Below are 22,705 nucleotides of genomic sequence, written 5' to 3' on the forward strand. Positions count from 1 at the left end.
ACTTGGTCATTTATTTATTGAGCAAACTGATCCAAATGTTACATATCTGTAACTGGCAAAAGTATGTGAACCGTTGCTTTCAGTATCTGGTGTGACCCCCTTGTGCAGCAATAACTTCAACTAAACATTTCTGGTAACTGTTGATCAGTCCTGCACACTGGCTTAGAGGAATTTTAGCCCATTCCTCCATACAGAACAGCTTCAACTCTGGGATGTTGGTGGGTTTCCTCACATGAACTGCTTGCTTCAGGCCCTTCCACAACATTTCAATTGGATTAAGGTCAGAACTTTGACTTGGCCATTCCAAAACATTAACTTTATTCTTCTTTAACCATTCTTTGGTAGAATGACTTGTGTGCTTAGGGTTGTTGTCTTGCTGCATGACCCATCTTCTCTTGAGATTCAGTTCATGGACAAATGTCCTGACATTTTCCTTTAGAATTCACTGGTATAATTCAGAATTCCTTGTTCCATCAATGATGGCAAGCCGTCCTGGCCCAGATGCAGCAAACCAGGCCCAAACCATGATGCTACCACACGGGCGCAGATAGAGGGGGGGACGGGGGGGATTCGTCCCACCCAGATTTAAATTCATCTCGTTCGGTCCCCCCCACTTATAGGGAGGAAAAAACGTCTATGCTGTCTTTCTTTGCATAAGGCAAACCTCACGGAAAAATCAAAAGACTAATTACCATTCGGTTTATTGAGGTGCACAGCAGTGTATACATAGTTGCAACAACTCACATAAAACAAAACAAAGACTGATATTCGGTTGGTTGAGCTGCGCAGACTGCACAGGTTGCGAGCTCGAGCTTGGTTGCTATGGTAACCCACAACAAGCTTGACAGGCATGTTGGGGTTGGTTTGCTGGCAGCTTTGTCCCCCCCAGTTTTTTGTCCCCCCCAGTTCAAAAAATGTATCTGCGCCCCTGTGCTACCACCACCATGTTTCACGGATGGGATAAGGTTCTTATATTGGAATGCAGTGTTTTCCTTTCTCCAAACATAACGCTTCTCATTTAAACCAAAAAGTTCTATTTTGGTCTCATCCATCCACAAAACATTTTTCCAATAGCTTTCTGGCTTGTCCACACGATCTTTAGCAAACTGCAGATGAGCAGCAATGTTCTTTCTGGAGAGCAGTGGCTTTCTCCTTGCAACCCTGCCATGCACACCATTGTTGTTCAGTGTTCTCCTGATGGTGGACTCATGAACATTAGCCAATGTGAGAGAGGCCTTCAGTTGCTTAGAAATTACCCTGGGGTCCTTTGTGACCTCGCTGACTATTACACGCCTTGCTCTTGGAGTGATCTTTGTTGGTTGACCACTCCTGGGGAGGGTAACAATGGTCTTGAATTTCCTTCATTTGTACACAATCTGTCTGACTGTGGATTGGTGGAGTCCAAACTCTTTAGAGATGGTTTTGTAACCTGTTTCAGCCTGATGAGCATCAACAACACTTTTTCTGATGTCCTCAGAAATCTCCTTTGTTCATGCCATGATACACTTCCACAAACATGTGTTGTGAAGATCAGACTTTGATAGATCCCTATTCTTTAAATAAAACAGGGTGCCCACTCACACCCGATTGTCATCCCATTGATTGAAAACACCTGACTCATTTCACCTTCAAATTAACTGCTAGAGGTTCACATACTTTTGCCACTCACAGATATGCAATAGTGGATCATTTTCCTCAATAAATAAATGACCACATATAATATTTTTGTCTCATTTGTTTAACTGGGTTCTCTTTATCCACTTTTAGGACATGTTTGAAAATCTGATGATGTTTTAGGTCATATTTATGCAAAAATACAGAAAATTCTAAAGCGTTCACAAATTTTCAAGCACCACTGTATAAGCATAACTGCTGTGCTACAGCTTTTTATGGGATCTTGGAGATAAAGGGGAGGCTTGATATTGGCCTGTAATTGGACAGCTGACAGGGGTCGAGGTCAGGTTTTTTTTTAATCAGGGGTTTGATAACTGCTAATTTAAAGAATTTGGGTACATGGCTAATTCTAAGGGAAGAATTGTTTTTTTTAGAAGCAGTTCAATTGCTTCTGGAATCATGTCTGTGAAGATTCTCAGTCATCCAGGTCATAGGATGTGGGTGGTAAAAGAAAGCAACTGGACTTGCTTGAAGATTCTTGAAGATGTTTCACCTCTCATCCGAAAGGCTTCTTCAGTTCTGTCTGACTAATAGGGAGTATCAGGTATTTATCCTCTCATGGATGAAAAGCTCATCTAAGGTGTCATTGAGTCATCCTGTTGGTGTTGGTCACTGGGGGCTGGTTGTGAACGGCCTCGAGAGTCGTTAGGATGATCAATGCATTGCCCGTTAGGGTGATCAATGGAATGCTGATTCTCTCTGTCCTCCTGTGAGTCACTGAAAACAGCTGGGTTTTGATGTGCATTCAGTTGTCTGGGAAGTGTGCCAAGGACTGCATTGTAGGTGGCTGATAAATGATGTCTTAGACCCCCACCTTTGTTCAGTGATGGCCGTTCCAGGTGGACAAAAATGGCTTCTTTAACTCCTCGCTCATACCAACGATCCTCTCTGGCTAAAATGCGTACATTGCAATCCTGAAATGAGTGTCCTTTGTTGTTAAGATGAAGGTAGACAGCAGAGTCCTGGCCTGAGAAACTGGCTGTCCTGTGTTGAGCCATGCGCCTGTGAAGCGGTTGTTTTCTTCACAGGCGGTTGTCATCATGAAGAAGAGCTATTCAAGAGTGTAAACAAAGTTATCAGTTCCGTGTTCTCCATTGCGCGTTTTTCTCCCGTCCATGAATTTTAATATATTCAACTCCTTAAGCTGAATGAGCATGAACTCTGTCTCCTCATTGCTCCAGAAGTGCACATTTCTGCTTGCCTGTGGCAGTGGGGGCGTGGTCAAGCGCCGGTCTGTGACAGGAGGGCAGAGCCAGGGAAGGTGACTGGCAGAATCACTTCACCTGACGGTAATTAACCTGTGTTTGTGTGTCTTCCCAGTAACCGCGCCCTATTTAAGGAGGCAGAGGGAGAGCAGAAGGGACAGCTCATCCCGGGACTAGAACACAGCGCACGCGCGCGCGCGCGCGCGCGTGTGTGTGTGTGTTTTTTTCTCTCAAGAATAAAAGTAGGCTGTTAAACTGAAAAGTCTGACAATAAAAAGCCTATTAGTACCAGAAGCTTTGTCCTGCCGTCCTCTGTGCTCCACCCACACTTCAGAGAGCTCTACATCGCCATTTTCTCTTCTTCGTTTGTTCCTCTTGACCTCTTCTGCTGCTCGCTACTACTGTTGTCATGCCGACCGAGGCTGTTGTGTTTCCCGCTTGTGGTCTCGTCACTCGTCACTTCCGGAAGTAGCTCGACAACTAGCTCGATAGGGTATACATGCACAAAGTAGCTCGGCAGAAATCGCATAAACTAGGTCGTGTAGCTCGATTCCGAGAAATCAAGTTCGGTTCAATTTCAGCCGAATTAAGGTGTATACATGGCATTTTGAACTTCGATTTCAGTCGAGCAACGGCAGAAATTCGATTCTCTCTATGTGCATGTAAACGTAGTGATTGACTCACAGGAGGACAGAGAGAATCAGCATTCCATTGATCACCTTAACGGGCAATCCATTGATCACCCTAATGACTCTCGAGGCCGTTCACATCCAGCCCCCAGTGACCCACACAAACAGGATGACTCAACGACACTTTAGATGAGCTTTTCATCCGTGAGAGGATAAATACCTGATACTCCCTATTAGTCAGACAGAACTGAAGAAGCCTTTCGGATGAAAGGTGAAACATCTTCAAGAATCTTCAAACAAGTCCAGTTGCTCTCTTTTACCACCCACACTTCTGGAATCATCTCTTTGAAGAATCGTGTAGGTAAGGGATCTAGTACACAAGTTGAAGATTTCGATGTGGAGATTAATGAAATTAATTTGATTTCTGTAAGAGGAGTAAAACATTCTAATTGCTGATCTGATACTTTTATCTTGTTAACTCTAGGGTTATTTAAATTGCCTAGCCTTAAATTAGTTTGATCAGGCAACTGAATGCTTAGAGTCAACGTTGCACTATACTTTAGATTATGTAAAGAAAAATGATTAGAGAGAAAAAATTAGCACCCTGATATAACGATTACACTCGTATTTTCAACCAGACCACTCGAAATTTAGAATGAAAATGCCGTCAAATAAATTTGGTAGTATTCAAATTAGCATGGAAGGAGAGCCTCCTAAAATATAGAAAAGCTCTTAGTGCTGCTAGATCAATGTATCTCTCCACCCTAATAGAGGATAACAAAATTAATCTTAGATTTCTATTTAATACTGTAGCAAAATTAACGAGGAAAAAGACCACTATAGATACATGTCCATCTGCAATATGTAGTAGCAACAACTTCACGAATTTTTTCAATGACAAAATTGAAAATATTCAACAAAAAATTCAAACTACTAATTTAAGGCCAGACAATTTAAGTAACCCTGTAGTTAACAATATAACTGTATCAGATCAGCAATTTGAATGTTTTACTCCCTTTAGAGAAATTGAACTAATTTGATTAATGTCCACACATCAAAATCTTTAACTTGTGTACTAGATCCTTTACCTACATGAGTCTTCAAACAGATAATACCAGAAGCCAGTGTTGTAGTCGAGTCACTAAATCTCAAGTCCAAGTCCAGTCTCGAGTCCCCAGTGTTCAAGTCCGAGTCAAGTCCAAGTCATTAAAGAAAATTTCAAGTCGAGTCTGAGTCAAGTCCACTATTGATACAAATTGAGTCTGAGTCGAGTCCAAGAACAAGACTCCAACTGCACCAATTGACAGAGGCTGTTGCTGCCTTTATGTGAAACTATCTCTGCTACTGTGTTGGACTAACATTACTGCTTGACTGCCCCATTTTAGTTAATAGGCTACAGATAAAAAAAACTTGTTCAAAACTCAGCAAGCCCCGCTATCAACAGGGCAAATAACATGAGAGAGGGTTAACACTAGCTAGTTCATCAGTTAGCAAGCAAGCCCCACTATCAACAGAGCAATGAACATAGCATGTCACTTACTTCTCTGGGTATAGTCTTGCCAAATGATGATTGAAGTTCGAGGTTGCCCCCGTCATCTCGATAGTTCTTTTACATATGGAACACATAGCAGTACATTTTTTCCCACTGCACAAGAAGTCTGTATAAGCAAAGCAGACAATCCTAGGGCCATTCTCTCCAGGCATTTTAGTGCCATTAATGTTAGTTTGTTCCTGAACATGACGTATGAACAGGTGAATGTGCATTCTTTTGCACAAAATTAGTATAAAAATTAATGTAGATCTAAATATATTATGCCAAATTATTTTGGAATGTTACAAAAAATAAAGAGAAAAAATAGAGTCCACATCTCCAATTTATGAGTTCAAATGCAGTTAATGCAAAAGTCCGAGTCCAACTCCAAGTCATCAGTGCTCAAGTCCAAGTCAAGTCACAAGCCCTTAAAATTCAGGCACAAGTGGGACTCAAGTACTACAAGCTTGCCAGAAGCAATTGAACCTTTTCTAAAAATAATCAATTCTTCCCAAAAAATGGCTATGTACCCAAATCCTTTAAACTAGCAGTTATCAAACCTCTGATGAAAAAACCTGACCTCAACTCCTGTCAGCTGTCCAATTATAAGTCAATATCAAACCTCCCCTTTATCTCCAAGATCCTAGAAAAAGCTGTGGCACAGCAGTTTATATCTACATAGGACAACGTTCATATCTACATAGGAGCAACATCCATGAAATGTATTGTGGCAGTTCGGAGTAGGTGGGTGGAGCACAGAGGACGGCAGGGCAGAGATCAGGTTCAAATTATTGTTTATTGTTACACTTTTCAGTTTAACAAAGTCTCGAACAGACACACACACGCCAGGTGTCTTGTTCCGGGATGAGCCCCTCTGCTGTCTGCTCTCCCTCCTTATATAGGGCGCGGTCACTGGGAAGACACACAAACACAGGTTAATTGCGCTCAGGTGTAGTGATTCTGCCACTCACCTTCCCTGACTCCGCCCTCCTGTCACAGACCGGCGCTTGACCACGCCCCCGCTGCCACATACCCCCACCGCCCGACTCAGGCCGGGCGGCCGTCCGGCCTGCAGCCGACTCCCCCCCCCCCTTGATGGGAGAGGAAGTCCGCCATGACCATCTGCGCCCCCAGCCTGTGGACCACCTTGAAACTGAAGGGTTGGAGTGCCAGATACTAATGGGTGATCCGCGCGTTGGCATCCTTCATGCGGTGGAGCCACTGGAGGGGCGTGTGGTCCGAACAGAGGGTGAAAGGGCGCCCCAGCAGGTAGTAACGGAGGGCAAGGACCGCCCACTTGATCGCTAGACACTCTTTTTCAATCGTGCTGTAGCGCCCCTCACGCACTGACAGCTTCCTGCTAATGTACAGGACGGGGCGGTCCTCCCCCTCCACCTCCTGGGACAAAACCGCCCCCAGCCCTCTGTCCGATGTGTCGGTCTGCAACACAAAAGGGAGAGAAAAGTCAGGGGAGTGTAATAGTGGCCCCCCACACAGTGCAGCCTTTACCTCAGAGAAAGCCCGCTGGCATTGCTCCGTCCACTGGACCGGATCTGGTGCCCGCTTTTTAGTGAGATCAGTCAGCGGGCTGGTGACATCCGAATAATTAGGTATAAACCTACGATAATAGTCAGCCAGCCCCAGGAACTGTCTCACCCCCTTTTTGGTCTTGGGCCTCGGGCAGGCCGCAATTGCTGCGGTCTTGTTAATTTGGGGACGCACCTGCCCATTGCCCAAGTGGAAGCCCAGATACCGTACTTCCACCCGCCCAATCGCACACTTATTTGGGTTGGCTGTGAGACCCGCTCGCCTCAGCGACCTAAGGATGGCCCTTAGGTGTTCCAGGTGCCTCGGCCAGTCATTACTTGATGAAGATGTCATCAAGATAGGCGGCTGCATAGGTGGCGTGAGGGCGGAGGACCCGGTCCATCAGCCGCTGAAACGTAGCGGGCGCCCCAAACAGCCCAAACGGAAGTGTGACGAATTGGTGTAACCCAAACAGTGTGGAAAAGGCCGTTTTTTTCTCGGGATAGTGGAGTCAAGGGGATCTGCCAATAACCCTTCGTCAAATCCAGTGTCGAATAAAAGCGAGCCGTGCCTAGTCGATCGAGCAACTCATCAATACAAGGCATTGGGTACGCATCGAATTTAGACACCGCGTTGACTTTTCTATAGTCCACACAGAACCGGACCGACCCGTCGGCCTTGGGTACCAAGACCACCAGGCTGCTCCAGTCACTGTGGGACTCCTCGACGATGCCCATTTTGAGCATGGTCTCAAGTTCTTCCCGAACCACCTTTTTTTGTGTTCGGGTAGCCTGTAAGGACGGCTACGCACTACCACCCCCGGGGGTGTCTCTATGTGGTGCTCTATGAGGTTAGTGCGACCGGGCAGGGGCGAGAACACATCCGAAAACTCAGTCTGCAACTGGGCGACCTCCGTGAGTTGGGTCGGGGAAAGGTGGTCTCCACAGGGGACCGGAGAGGTACGTGATGCCAATGTCCCTTTTTGAACCTCCGGCCCCAGCTCCGCCTTCTCCGGAACCACCGACACCAATGCCACGGGGACCTCCTCATTCCAGAGTTTAAGCAGGTTGAGGTGGTAAATCTGTAGCGCCCCACCCCTGTCCATTCGCCTCACCTCATAGTCGACGTCCCCGACTCGCCGTGTGACCTCAAAGGGTCCTTGCCACTTAGCGATCAATTTGGAGCTCGACGTGGGCAACAGTATGAGTACCTTATCTCCCGGAGTGAACTCTCTAAGGCGCGTACCCTTGTTGTACAGGCGGGCTTGCCGTTCCTGGGCCTGCCGCAAATTCTCCTGAGTTAGGTGGGTGAGCGTGTGAAGTTTTACATGCAGGTCCATAACGTATTGAATTTCGTTTTTGCTTTGTGAAGGTCCCTCCTCCCAATTTTCCCGCAGCAAATCCAGGATGCCATGCGGCTTACGCCCATATAATAATTCGAATGGGGACAACCCTCGTGGAGGCTTGGGGGACCTCTCACACTGAGAACAAGGGCTCGAGCCACTTATCCCAATTACGTGCGTCCTCACTTATGAATTTTTTAATAATATTTTTGAGGGTGCGGTTGAACCGTTCCACTAAACCGTCCATTTATGGGTGATACACACTGGTGCGGATCGGCTTAATCCCCAATAACCCATACAGTTCACGTAGTGTTCATGACATAAATGTAGTGCCTTGATCAGTCAGAATCTCTTTCGGGATTCCAACTCAGGAGCTGACGCGGAAGAGCGCCTCTGCAATACTGCGTGCTGAGATATTGCGCAGAGGCACTGCTTCCGGGTATCGCGTTGCATAGTCCACCAGAACTAATATAAAGCGGTACCCTCGTGCTGACCGATCTAATGGCCCGACGAGATCCATCCCAATTCTCTCAAACGGGGTCTCGATTAAAGGAAGAGGGCGCAAAGGCACTTTTGGAATGGCCACTGGATTTACTAACTGGCATTCGCGGCATGCCGTACACCACCTACGAACATTGCTGCGAATCCCCGGCCAATAGAATCGGGCCATTATTCCGGCTAGTGTTTTATCCTGCCCTAAGTGTCCAGCCATGGGATTAAAGTGAGCCGCCTGGAATACCAATTCCCGGCGGCTCTTCGGAATTAAAAGCTGTGTGACTCGCTCTTTAGTTTGAGTGTCCTGCGTCACTCGGTATAATCTATCCTTCATAACTGCGAAGTAGGGGAAGGACGGGGTGGCGTTCGGCTGGAGCGTTTGACCATTGATTACTCTCACTTGGTCAAACGCATGTTGCAGAATCTCGTCTCGCGATTGTTCTAATGGGAAATCCGCGAGGGATTCCCCAATAGAGAGACGAGGAGCCGGCGGCCCCTCACTCTGACACGGAGATGACGTAGATGGCTCTGTGACAGCTGCTCCCGCCAAAGCGACACCGGGACCCCCCCCCATCAAATGGCAGGACCCACTCTTTACTAGGCGTGTCATTAAACCCCGAAATCCCGGCCAATCAGTCCCCAAAATTAAAGAGTGGGTTAGGCGAGGATTAACCGCTGCCTTCACTATAAATTTTTCCCCTCTGAAAAAAATGTGGACCAACACCAAAGGGTAGCGGTGAACATCCCCGTGCACACACAACACCTTCACCCCCTGTGCTCCCACCAATGCCTCGTGTTGCACCAGGCTTTGGTGAATTGAGGTCTGATTACAACCCGAATCCACCAATGCCTGATATGTATCCCCTTGGATACTCACCAGTATGCGATACGCTCCAGCCCGATCGAGGGCGGCCTCTGGCGTGTCGGGGATCCGAACCACCGCGCCCACTTCCATTGCCGTGCACTGCTGTTGAAGGTGGCCCGGCTCCCTGCAGCGCCAGCAAACCGGCCCGGGCTTTCCCTCTGCACCGGTGATCTGGGGCTCACTCACCTGAGGTGGGGGAGAGACAGACACAGAAGGGAGAAACAGGACAGCACCGCGAGTGCGGCGGGCTGGCTGGGGTGGTGCCGGCCCCCGCCTCCGCGGTGGGGGAATGGGGCGATGACGGGACACAGGAGAAGGGGGGAGAGAGAGAGAGAAGAGGAGAGAAGAGAAGACGCCATCTGCTGTCCTGCCGCCGGTACAGCCGCCAAATGGTCCTCCGCCAGCTCGACTGCCTGATCCAGCGACGCCAGGCGGTGGCACCGGACCCACTCCGCAGTTCCTGCTGGCAAGCGAGCGACGAACTGTTCCAGCACCACCTGGTCGATGATTCCTTCGGCGTCACGGTTGTTGGCCCTCAGCCACCGCCAGCAGGCGTCCCGGAGCTGCTGGCCAAACGCGAACGGCCGGCCGACTTCCTCCAAGCGCGCGCTGGCGCTGCTGTTCTGGAGTGCGCCCCACGCGCTGGAGGACGGCCCGGCGGAGGTCCACGTAGGCCAGCCGGCGGTCGGCAGGGAGCTATAGTGCGGCCAGCTGTGCTTCTCCCATGAGCAGGGGGAGGAGGCGCGCCGCGCGCTGTTCCATCGGCCACCCCGAGGCTTCGGCGACTTGCTCAAAGAGCATGATGAACGCCTCGGGGTCGTCCTGCGGGCCCATCTTGGTGATGGTGAGGGGAAATGGGCCCGCGGTAGGAGCGCTGGTGGACCCCGCCGACGTGAGGAGGTGCCGGAACGCCTGTCGATCTTCTTGTTGGGCCAACACCAGGGCCTCGAACCGCTGTTCTTGCTCCTTTCAGAGGGTGAGTAGCGCCTGGTGCTGCCTTTGCTGGGCCGTGGCAAGGGCGTGGACCAGTTCAGCGAACGGGGAGGACTCCATGGGGCTGTGAGGCTGCTGTGCTCCAGATCCCGGGTTTCGGCACCACTGTGGCAGTTCGGAGTAGGTGGGTGGAGCACAGAGGACAGCAGGGCAGAGATCAGGTTCAAATTATTGTTTATTGTTACACTTTTCAGTTTAACAAAGTCTCAAACAGACACACACACGCCAGGTGTCTTGTTCCGGGATGAGCCCCTCTGCTGTCTGCTCTCAGTCCTTATATAGGGCGCGGTCACTGGGAAGACACACAAACACAGGTTAATTGCGCTCAGGTGTAGTGATTCTGCCACTCACCTTCCCTGACTCCGCCCTCCTGTCACAGACCGGCATTTGACCACGCCCCCGCTGCCACATGTATCAATCAGGATTTAGACCTCATGATAGCATGAAGATAGCATTGGTTAAAGGAGTAAATGACCTACTGTTGGCACCTGATCAAGACTGTGTCTCCCTGCTTGTATTGTTTGACCTTATTGTAGCCTTTGACACCATTGATCATTCCATTCTCCTGGACAGACTAGAAAATGTTGTGGGAGTTAAGGGAATGGCCCTCTCCTGGCTCAGGTCTTATTTAACTGATCGCTATCAGTTTGTTGATGTAAATGGTGATATTTCTAGACATACTGAGGTAAAGTTTGGTGTTCCACAAGGTTCTGTCTTAGACCCACTGCTTTTTTCTTTATATGTTACCTCTGGGTAATATTTTTCATAAGCATGGTATTAGCTTCCACTGTTATGCTCATGACACGCAGTTGTATGTTTCTGCAAAGCCAGATGAGAGACACCAGCTTAATAAAATTGAGGAATGTGTAAAGGACATTAGACACTGGATGCTTCTTAACTTCCTTCTGCTTAACTCTGACAAGACTGAAGTACTTGTACTAGGACCACAAAATCCCTCCCACACCATGTGGCACATAGGGAGGCACCGATCTCCTTTTCTGTAGCTCTCAGCCTCTCTATCACTAGGATTACAGTGGGGGGCTAGTCCTCTGGTAACCACGAGAGTTTGACTCCCCACTCGCATCTGTATTGCAGCGTGCCTTGCCAGATGGCCGTAGGTACCATTTTTATGATGGTCTTTGGTATGACCTGACCGTGAGTAGAACTCGTGACCTCCCGATCGAGAGGCGGACAAGCTAACCACTAGGCCAACTCGTGGTCGTACTAGGACCACATGCAGCTAGAAGTAGGTTTTCTGATTACATAGTAACTCTGGACGACCTTTCTGTTTCTTCACATGCAGCAGTAAAAGACCTCGGTGTGATGACTGACTCCAGTCTTTCATTTGAAACTGGAGCGGATAGCCCAAGACCAAGATGCCTAGAGACCCCGTGTCAGCAGCCTATGCCTCAGGAGGAGTAGAAGGCGAAAGTAAGAAGTAAGTTCATTTGGAACTCATATAGATAACATTATCTGGACAGCTATCTTTCATCTTAGAAATATTGCTAAGATAAGAAATATAATGTCAGTACATGATGCAGAAAAACTAGTTCATGCTTTTGTTATTTCCTGGTTGGATTATTATAGTCTTGCTGTCTGGATGTCCCAATAAGTCCATAAACAAGCTCCAGTTAGTTCAAAATGCAGCAGCAAGAGTGCTTACTAGAAATAGAAGATATGACCACATCACCCCAATCTTATCCACACTGCATTGGCTCCCAAACAAATTTTGTATTGATTATAAAATACTATTATTGACCTTTAAAGCACTGAATGGTCTTGCACCGCAGTACCTGAGTGAACTTCTGGTCCTTTATGACCCACGACACCTACTTAGATTAAAAGGTGCAGGCTACATCAGGGGACAGAGGCTTTTCCTACAAAGCCCCACAGTTATGGACCAGCTTTCCAAGTAGTGTTCAGGACTCAGACACAGTCTTAGTTTTTAAGTCTAGGCTGAAAATGTATCTTTTTAGTCAATCCTTTTGTAAATATTTTTTATTAAGTAAAGGAGTAGATCTGATGGGTCCTCAAGCATACATTGTTTTAGTAAACTGGGATATATGGATGCTGTCACCCCCCACTCCCACTCATTCACTCAGGTTTGTTGACGGTGTAGTGCAGGGGTGTCAAACCTGATCCATAAAGGGCCTTGTGGCTGCAGGTTTTCATTCCAGCCATGCAGCAGCACACTTGACTTGGCTCATTCAATCAAGTGAACTGTCTTCACACAGTCAAATACTTGCAGCCACACCCACCCTTGATTAAAGGGTGGGTGTGTCAGTTGATTGAATAAGCCAAATCAGGGTGCTGCTGCATGGCTGGAATGAAAACCTGCAGCCACACGGCCCTTTATGGATCAGGTTTGACACCCCTGGTGTAGTGGCTGGCTGCTTTATGTCCCAGGGCTCCCTTGTCTGTGTTACCTTCTGGCTCTCCCTTTTTAGTTATGCTGTCATAATTAGTCTTGCCGGAGTCCCTGCTTGCACTCAGTATACAGTGTATACTGTTCTTATTCATTAAGTGACACTGGGCATACCTAACAATCTAGTTCCCCCCCTCCATCTCTTCCCTCTGTCTGTCCCTCTCTGTTGAGTTACATGTCAATCCTGAGACACCAGTGGTGCTGATCTCTTCTGCTCCTCAGAGTTGCCTGATACAACCTGATGCCCTACATTTGGCTGGAGTCTCATCACGCCAGCCAAATGTAGGACGGCCCCATATGGACAGTCAAAAATTGCACTTGGAAAATGGGTCTGGACACTTACAGTAATGCATCTATGTGAGGCCCGCTCACCTCAGTGACTTTAGAACAGCCCTCAGGTGTTCCAAGTGCTGAGGCCAATCATGGCTGTAGATTATTATATCGTCCAGATATGTGGCCACGTAGGCAGTGTGAGGGCGGAGGACCCTGTCCATAAGCTGCTGGAAAGTAGCGGGAGCCCCAAATAACCCAAAAGGGAGCATGACAAATTGGTGTAATCCAAACGGTGTTGAAAAGGCCGTTTTCTCTTGGGATAGAGGGAATAAAAGCGAGCAGCACCTAACCGATCAAGCAACTCATCAATGCGAAGCATTGGGTATGCGTCAAATTTAGACACCATGTTGACCTTTCTATAGTCCACACAGAACCAGACCAACCCATTGGTCTTGGGGACCAGGACCACTGGGCTGCTCCAGTCACTGTGGGACTCCTCAATTATGCCCATTTCGAGCATGGCCTTGAGTTCGTCTCAAACTACCTTTTTCTTGTGTTCAGGCAAGCAGTAAGGGCGGCTACGTACTACCACCCCCGGGGGCATTTCGATGTGGTGTTCTATGAGGTGGGTACAACCAGGAAGGGGCTAGAACACGTCGGAAAATTCCTTTTGCAACTTGGCCACCTCCGTGAGTTGGGCAAGTGAGAGGTGATCTCCACAGGGGACCGGAGTGGTTCAAGATGTTATCTTTTTCACCTCCGGACCCAGCTCCGCCTTCTCTGGGACTACCGATGCCAATGCCATTGGGACCCCCTCATTCCAGCATTTTAAAAGGTTGAGGTGGTAGATTTGCAATGCCCTGCCCCTATCCGTTTGCTTCACCTCATAGTCGACGTCCCTGACTCGCCGTGTGACCTCAAAGGGCCCTTGCCACTTGGTGATTAATTTGGAGCTCGATGTGGGCAATAATACGAGCACTCTGTCTCCCGGCATGAACTCTCTAAGATGCGTGCCCCTGTCATACAGCCAGATTTGACGTTCCTGTGGCTGCAGCAAATTCCCCTGGGTTAGGTGGGTTAGGGTGTGGAGTCAAGAATGTACTAGATTTTGTTTTTGCTAGGTGAAGGTCCCTCCTCCCAATTTTCTCGTAGCACATCCAAAATACCACGCGGCTTACGCCTATATAACAATTCAAATGGAGAAAACCCCATGGAGGCTTGCGGGACCTCTCGTACTGTAAATAACAGGGGCTCGAGCCACTTATCCCAATTACGTGCATCTTCACTTACGAACTTCCGGATTAGGTTTTTGAGTGTTTGGTTAAAGCATTCCACTAAGCCATCCATTTGTGGGATGTGGATAGGCTTAATCCCCAGTAACCCATACAGTTCGGGCCATTAGATTGGTCAGCACGAGGGTACCGCTTTATATTAGTTCTGGTGGACTATGCAACGTGGTACCCGGAAGCAGTGCCTCTGCGCAATATCTCAGCACGCAGTATTGCAGAGGCACTCTTCCGCGTTATCTCCTGAGTCGGAATCCCGAAAGAGATTCTGACTGATCAAGGCACTACATTTATGTCACGGACACTGCGTGAACTGTATGGGTTATTGGGGATTAAGCCGATCCGCACCAGTGTGTATCACTCACAAACGGACGGTTTAGTGGAACGGTTCAATCGCACCCTCAAAAATATCATTAAAAAATTCGTAAGTGAGGACGCACGTAATTGGGATAAGTGGCTCGAGCCCTTGTTGTTCTCAGTGCGAGAGGTCCCCCAAGCCTCCACGGGGTTCTCCCTGTTCGAATTATTATATTGGCGTAAGCCGCGCGGCATCCTAGACGTGCTGCGGGAAAATTGGGAGGAGGGACCTTCACAAAGCAAGAACGAAATTCAATACGTTATGGACCTGCACGCAAAACTCCACACGCTCACCCACCTAACCCAGGAGAATTTGCGGCAGGCCCAGGAACGGCAAGCCCGCCTGTACAACAAGGGTACGCGCCTTAGGTAGTTCACACCGGGAGATAAAGTACTCGTACTGTTGCCCACATCGAGCTCCAAATTGATCGCCAAGTGGCAAGGGCCCTTTGAGGTCACACGGCGAGTCGGGGACGTCAACTATGAGGTGAGGCGAACGGACAGGGGTGGGGCACTACAGATTTACCACCTCAACCTGCTTAAACTCTGGAATGAGGAGGTCCCCATGGCGTTGGTGTCGGTGGTTCCAGAGAAGGCGGAGCTGGGGCCGGAGGTTCAAAAAGGGGCATTGGCATCACGTACCTCTCCGGTCCCCTGTGGAGACCACCTCTCCCCGACCCAACTCACGGAGGTCACCCAGTTGCAGACCGAGTTTTCGGATGTGTTCTCGCCTCTGCCCGGTTGCACTAACCTCATAGAGCACCACATAGAGACACCCCTGGGGGTGGTAGTGCGTAGCCGCCCTTACAGGCTACCCGAACACAAAAAAAAAGGTGGTTCGGGAAGAACTTGAGACAATGCTCAAAATGGGCATCGTCGAGGAGTCCCACAGTGACTGGAGCAGCCCGGTGGTCTTGGTACCCAAGGCCGACAGGTCGGTCCGGTTCTGTGTGGACTATAGAAAAGTCAACGCGGTGTCTAAATTTGACACGTACCCAATGCCTCGTATTGATGAGTTGCTCGATCGACTCGGCACGGCTCACTTTTATTCGACACTGGATTTGACGAAGGGATATTGGCAGATCCCCTTGACTCCACTATCCCGAGAAAAAATGGCCCTTTCCACACCGTTTGGACAACACCAATTCGTCACACTTCCGTTTGGGCTGTTTGGGGCGCCCGCTATGTTTCAGCGGCTGATGGACCAGGTCCTCCGCCCCCACGCCACCTATGCGGCCGCCTATCTCGACGACATCATCATATATAGTAATGACTGGCCGAGGCATCTTGAACACCTAAGGGCCGTCCTTAGGTCGCTGAGGCGAGCGGGTCTCACAGCCAACCCGAAGAAGTGTGCGATTGGGCGGGTGGAAGTACAGTATCTGGGCTTCCACTTGGGCAACGGGCAGGTGTGTCCCCAAATTAACAAGACCGCAGCAATTGCGGCCTGCCCGAGGCCCAAGACCAAAAAGGGGGTGAGACAGTTCCTGGGGCTGGCTGGCTATTATCATAGGTTTATACCTAATTATTTGGATGTCACCAGCCCGCTGACTGATCTCACTAAAAAGGGGGCACCAGATCCAGTCCAGTGGACGGAGCAATGCCAGCGGGCTTTTTCTGAGGTAAAGGCTGCACTGTGTGGGGGGCCACTTTTACACTCCCCTGACTTTTCTCTCCCCTTTATGTTGCAGACCGATGTGTCAGACAGAGGGCTGGGGGCGGTTTTGTCCCAGGAGGGGGAGGGGGAGGACCGCCCTGTCCTGTACATCAGCAGGAAGCTGTCAGTGCGTGAGGGGCGCTACAGCACCATAGAGAAAGAGTGTCTGGCCATCAAGTGGGCGGTCCTTGCCCTCCGGTACTACCTGCTAGGGTGACCATTCACCCTCTGTTCGGACCACGTGCCCCTCCAGTGGCTCCACCGCATGAAGGATGCCAACGCGTGGATCCCCCGTTGGTTTCTGGCACTCCAACCCTTTAATTTCAAGGTGGTCCACAGGCCGGGGGCGCAGATGGTCGTGGCGGACTTTCTCTCCCGTCAAGGGGGGGGGGGAGTTGGCTGCAGGCCGGACGGCCGCCTGGCCTGAGTCGGGCGGTGGGGGTATGTGGCAGCGGGGGCGTGGTCAAGCGCCGGTCTGTGACAGGAGGGCAGAGTCAGGGAAGGTAAGTGGCAGAATCACTACACCTGAGAGCAATTAACCTGTGTTTGTGTGTCTTCCCAGTGACCGCGCCCTACTTAAGGAGGGAGAGCGAGAGCAGAGGCTCTCTTCTGGAACCAGACACAGAGTGTGTGTGTGTGTGTGTGTGTGTGTGTGTGTGTGTGTGTCTGCAAAGTAGATAGTTGTTATACTGAAAAGTGTGGCAATAAAACGCCCTGTCAAACCTGATCTCTGTCCTGCCATCCTCTGTGCTCCACCCACCCACACTGAACCGCTACACACACCCACACCCACATTAATTGACAGCAGGTGGAATGACAGCCACTTACCTTACCCGACCCCACCCTCCATTCACAAACTGCTGCTTGGCTACAGTGCCACGAGCATTTTTATTTTTTTGCAAATTTGATAAACAAAAACTTTGTATAAAATGTCTGACAAAATCATTTCCACTTAGAATGTAAACAAACCTGTAAAATGACAGTAGCAATTTGTGAAAAATGCTATAATAATAATTCTTGAAAAAAGATGCATTCATTCCATGAAATACTTTCATTCCTTATTTTGTTGCTCTTTTTTATATTTATCAGGGTTTTGTTTTCGAGTAGAGTTTTTATTTCGTCTTTGGTTGATTCAGTAATATGGTCCGCCATTTTCTTTTTCTTCTTTAGGGTTTTTTGGTGGTTGGCAAACCAACTTCAAGGTGCATTACTGCCACCGACTTGGCTGGAGTGTGGAACAGGAGATATTGGGGGGGGGGGGGGGATTATATTCTTTTAGCTATTTATGTTTTTTTAAATACTTGATAAAGTGATATACCTGACTTGATGCACTCTGCCATTTTGTTTTTCTCCACTCATGGTATATGAGCTGATATCCTAGTAGCAGAGTAGCCAATCAGAGCATGTGAATGTGGATAGAAAAAATATTTATTTATTTATTTCACTGGAACTAAGGGGCCCAAACCTGTTTTAACCTGTTTCCCCTGTGCACAAAGTGAGGTCCATGAAGGCTTGGTTTGCCAAGGCTGAAGTGGAAGAGCTTGAGTGGCACAAAGCCCTGACCTCAACTCCATCATCACCTTTCTGAGGAACAGGAATGCCAGCTGCACTTCAGTCCTCCTCACCCAACATTAGTTTCCAATCTCACTCATGCTCTTGTAGCTGAATGAATACAAATCCCCATAGCCATATTCCAAAATCTATTGGAAAGCCTTTCTAGAAGAGTGAAGGTTATCATAAGTGCAAAAGGGGACTAAATCTGCAATGGAATGGTCAAAAAGCACATTATGGGTGTTGTGGTCAGGTATCCACAAACATTTGGCCATATACTGTATAAAAGACATGAATATTTCAGATTTTGTTTTGGGTTTTTTTAATCACCATCAAATTTATATATATCTTTTTTTAATTACTACCAATAGCCGCAATTAATTTGTGCAATTTTTAAGAATCTGGCATTATTCTATGCATTCAGATGTTTTGAGTCTTAAAATTACATTATATTAAGCACACAAACTAGACACAAATATCATTTGCCGCATAGTCTAAATGCTGAGCCTGAAAATCTTAACAGAAGATTTTGTTTCTGGCTGAACACTGTTCAATTATCATTCAAGTAATCTGGAAACATGACAGCACTGTTTAACTTTGAATTTCTTAATCTCATGAAAAAGTGTTAGTTTGACTTTTGGAAACAAACAAAAGAATGTTTTGAATAAAGCATAAAATTTTTACATATTTGTAGCATAAAAAAAGAAAAATCCACATTCTACTAAAGACATCAACATCACTGTGTTCAATTTTGGGAAAGTACAGCATTAATTCCAATTCTTAGCTATTATGTCACACAAATTCACTTTTTCTTAAGACTTGTCTTTAAAGAGAGCATCTCCCTAAAAGCAGTACTACTGCATTTAATCAAACATAAAATAGCACATGACAAAAACCCAATAAATAGTTCACAAAAAGGTCTGTTAATTATTAGATTTAAATTTCACTTACATGTTAAGAAGCAACTGAAAAGTCATCATCTGAGCTATAAAAAAGAAAAATACTCTATTGTATATTATTAGTAAATTATTAATAATAAGTTTGTCTTTATGGATTTTATGACATCTTTATGAGTAGGTGGCATGGTGGTGTAGTGGTTAGCACTGTTCCCCCACAGCAAGAAGGTTTTGGGTTCGAGCCCAGTGGCTGATGGGGGCCTTTCTGTGTGGAGTTTGCATGTTGTCTGTGTGGGTCCCTTCTGGGTTTCCTCCAAAGACATGCAGGTTAGGCTAATTGGTGGCTCTAAATTGATGGTGGGGGTCAGTGCGCAATTACCATTATTGATTTTTACTAAAATCACCATATCTCTGCAACCGTAAAAAATTTTTACAACTCCACTCTCTCATTCAAGTACTTTTGCAATTCTCACTCCAGACTTTACAAGACAGCCATTGTCATCAAGTACACCTCTTTCCTCTAAGTTAAAGTATGATAACTGCCTAACTCTGAAATCAGATAAGAAAGCTCTGCGGTCCAAAATTAAAAGGCTGGGACGTAAAGTAAAAGAAAAGGAAACACAAATACAAGTCAATTAGAGCAACTAGGTGAATACATTTAAAATTATGGTTGATTCTCCGATCACTCTTTCAGCAGGTACATATACAGGTTTTATTTCTTTACTTGTGCTATTTTTTATTTCCTTTATTTAATCTGACTTCAAGTCCATTGCATTCCTAAGAATGTAATGGATCTGGTGTGCCTAAAGGCCCAGCCCCACAATACTGATAACTATAATTAAAACAATAACTATAAATAAATCGGTCCACTGCAGTTTACGTGGTTGGTGGTCACACCAGACTGATAATGACACCTATACCCCAGGCCTGGGTTTATCGGTATCAGTGACATTGCTTCTGGACCAATTTTTCCAAACCTGAACCTGAGCCGATAAAACATCTGACCAATCAGGTTATTGTTTACATGTGACGTTGTCTGTGCTATTTTTCCCAAACATCTTTGTAAATTTTTGTTGCATCAATAGAGGAAAAGCTGATTATAGAAGTGTCAAAGAATCCCATGCTTTATGACAAAAAGCACAAGCTGTACAAAGATACAGCCAAAAAGGAAGATGTATGGAAGATCATTGGCAGTAGAGTGGGTATGACTGATAAGTGTGTGTGGCAAAGTGTATGTAGTGTGTGTGGGTGTAGCTCTTCCTCGCTGCCACTGTCAGCCATTGTGTGCTGATGAGTGCACTGGGTGTGCACACAAACAGCATACAACTGCTACATTTTCCCATGAATACCAACAACCGATAGTTGGGATTATAGTTGCAGTGTGACTGCTCCAGACTGGAACTAAATTCAGGTATAGGTATAGTCATAGTTACAGTTATAGTTATCAGTGTTGTGGGACTGGGGCATAAAACAGCACTCAATATTTCCTTCTATAGGCACCTAAAATAAAATTATTAAAATTATAAAACAGACCTGGCGACTTGTCCAGGGTGTACCCCGCCTTTTGCCCATAGTCAGCTGGGATAGCTCCAGCTTGCCTGCGACCCTGTAGAACAGGATAAAGCGGCTAGGTATAATGAGGTGAGATGAGAAATTATAAAACAACATAATATTATAAAATATTATAGAAAATATTATAGAGTCAGTGTGAACACAAAAGAAGGCAGTGGTGCATATGACATCACACATGCAGCGCCGCTGACCTATAAATCGCTGCAATCTAATGGCAGACAAGCTTTTAGTGATTTTTAGAACAGAATTCAGATGCAAAAAAATTTCTTTGTCAAACTATTTTTTTTATCTGTGAACTTTACAACCTATTTGAGCATATCACACACAGAAAACTCGGGATTTTATGAAATCATTTTTGTTAGACAAGAGCAGCGGCTACAATTATCAACACCTTAATGATCTTTTGGCCATTGCAAAAGGAGAAAAGACTTTCAATATGTAAATTGTGCATGAATAGTTACTCAAACTTCCACTGGAAAAAAATGAGTTGATTCCTGATTATTTTGTGTATCAGATCACGTGACACTGTTCCACAAGTATTGACACCTTTGTCCACAATTATCGACACGCAGATGATTATTTATTAAAAAAAAATCAGTATGTGGTGTTAAGTTAACAAAACATCTCATCTCATCTTATTATCTCTAGCCGCATCCTGTTCTACAGGATCGCAGGCAAGCTGGAGCCCATCCCAGCTGACTACGGGCAAAAGGCGGGGTACACCCTGGACAAGTCACCAGGTCATCACAGGGCTGACACAGAGACACAGACAACCATTCACACTCACATTCACACCTATGGTCAATTTAGAATCACCAGTTAACCTAACCTGCATGTCTTTGAACTGTGGGGGAAACCGGAGCACCCGGAGGAAACCCATGCGGACATGGGGAGAACATGCAAACTCCGCACAGAAAGGCCCTCATCAGCCACGGGGCTTGAGCCTGGACCTTCTTGCTGTGAGGCAACAGCGCTAACCACTACACCACCGTGCCGCCCTTAACAAAACATAGTTTTTATTTAAAATTTGTTTTACATAGACTTTAATATTGTAGGTATCAAGCCGCCATCTTGTGTCAGAACTACAATTCCCAGGCAACTTCCGTGTGACCTATGTCACACGTGGGCGGGATCATCTACGTCAGTCCGCCATGCGCACATAAAACAATGGGACAGCGCTTCCATCTTTGTCTCTCGTGTCCGGTTTTCAAGGGAGCTAGACGCACCAAAGAGACGCTCTCCGCCAAAAAGACGTCTTCTTTCTTGCAAGATCCATCACTCAGCGCGATTTTCTTTCTTACCCTTGGCAAAGGTAAACTCTAGAGTCGCGCGATCTTTAAACTCAACCTGAGTTACAACCGGTTTACTTGTATTGGAAGTGACGTCACGACTGCAGCCCAGGCAGTTAAAAGTTAAGAAGCGATTGAATCCTTTTTAACTCAAAAGCGCTGTGCATCTTATTCTGATCAGAGACTTTTCCTCACGAACGCTGAGGTTCGGACCAAGAATCCTCTGCTTTCCACGGGAACCACCCAAGTGCTCCGCTGGACCCGAAAGTTTCCTACGCCTCCATCACGAGCGGCTCACGTGCTCCCACGGCGAGGCCCGAAACTACACCGGCGAATAGTTCTTCATATCTTGCTAAAGGCAGGATTAAGTAAGATTTTGGCATTTGGGCATAATTAAGATAGTCTTAGGAATTTGCTTTTATTGAAATAGTGTTAATTTAAACCCAGGTTTATCTGTTACACTGTTAGACACGCAGCGTGTTGATTTATTTTGGTTCTATGTTCTCTCAATTGTTTAATAGATAGGCTGTGCATGCTTTCTTATTCTGACTAACACCCTCATTTCCTTATCATACATTTTGACCTTATCAAGGCTTCAGTGAGTTTGGTAATGTTATGAGTGTGGAATCTTTTTGTTACTGAGAAAACATGTGCTCAACAGGCCTGACCAGGCCTGATACACTTTAGACAGCTTCCCTTTGTCTTTAGCAACACGTGCTCAGTAGGCCTCACCAGGCCTAACAAACACACTTTAGCTAGGCCATAGGGCCTTTCACAAACACACTAGCAACACAAGGCTAATCTAGGCCTCCACCACGTGTAGTTAGCTACACGAGGCTAAACACATGGTCAAGTCCCACACACACACACACACACACACACACACACACACACACAAGCACACATTAGCAACAGAGCTAATCCTTTGTTCTATTTAGATAACATTCTTTTGTTTTAGCTAGCAACAAGCTAGGTCACACACACACACACACACACACACACACACACACACACACGCACACATTAGCAACAGAGCTAATCCTTTGTTCTACTTAGATAACATTCTTTTGTTTTAGCTAGCAACAAGCTAGGCCATACACACACACACACACACCACACATGTATATACACACCTCAC

The sequence above is a fragment of the Neoarius graeffei genome, chromosome 26 (assembly GCF_027579695.1).
Source record: "Neoarius graeffei isolate fNeoGra1 chromosome 26, fNeoGra1.pri, whole genome shotgun sequence".
Classification (NCBI taxonomy): Eukaryota; Metazoa; Chordata; class Actinopteri; order Siluriformes; family Ariidae; genus Neoarius; species Neoarius graeffei.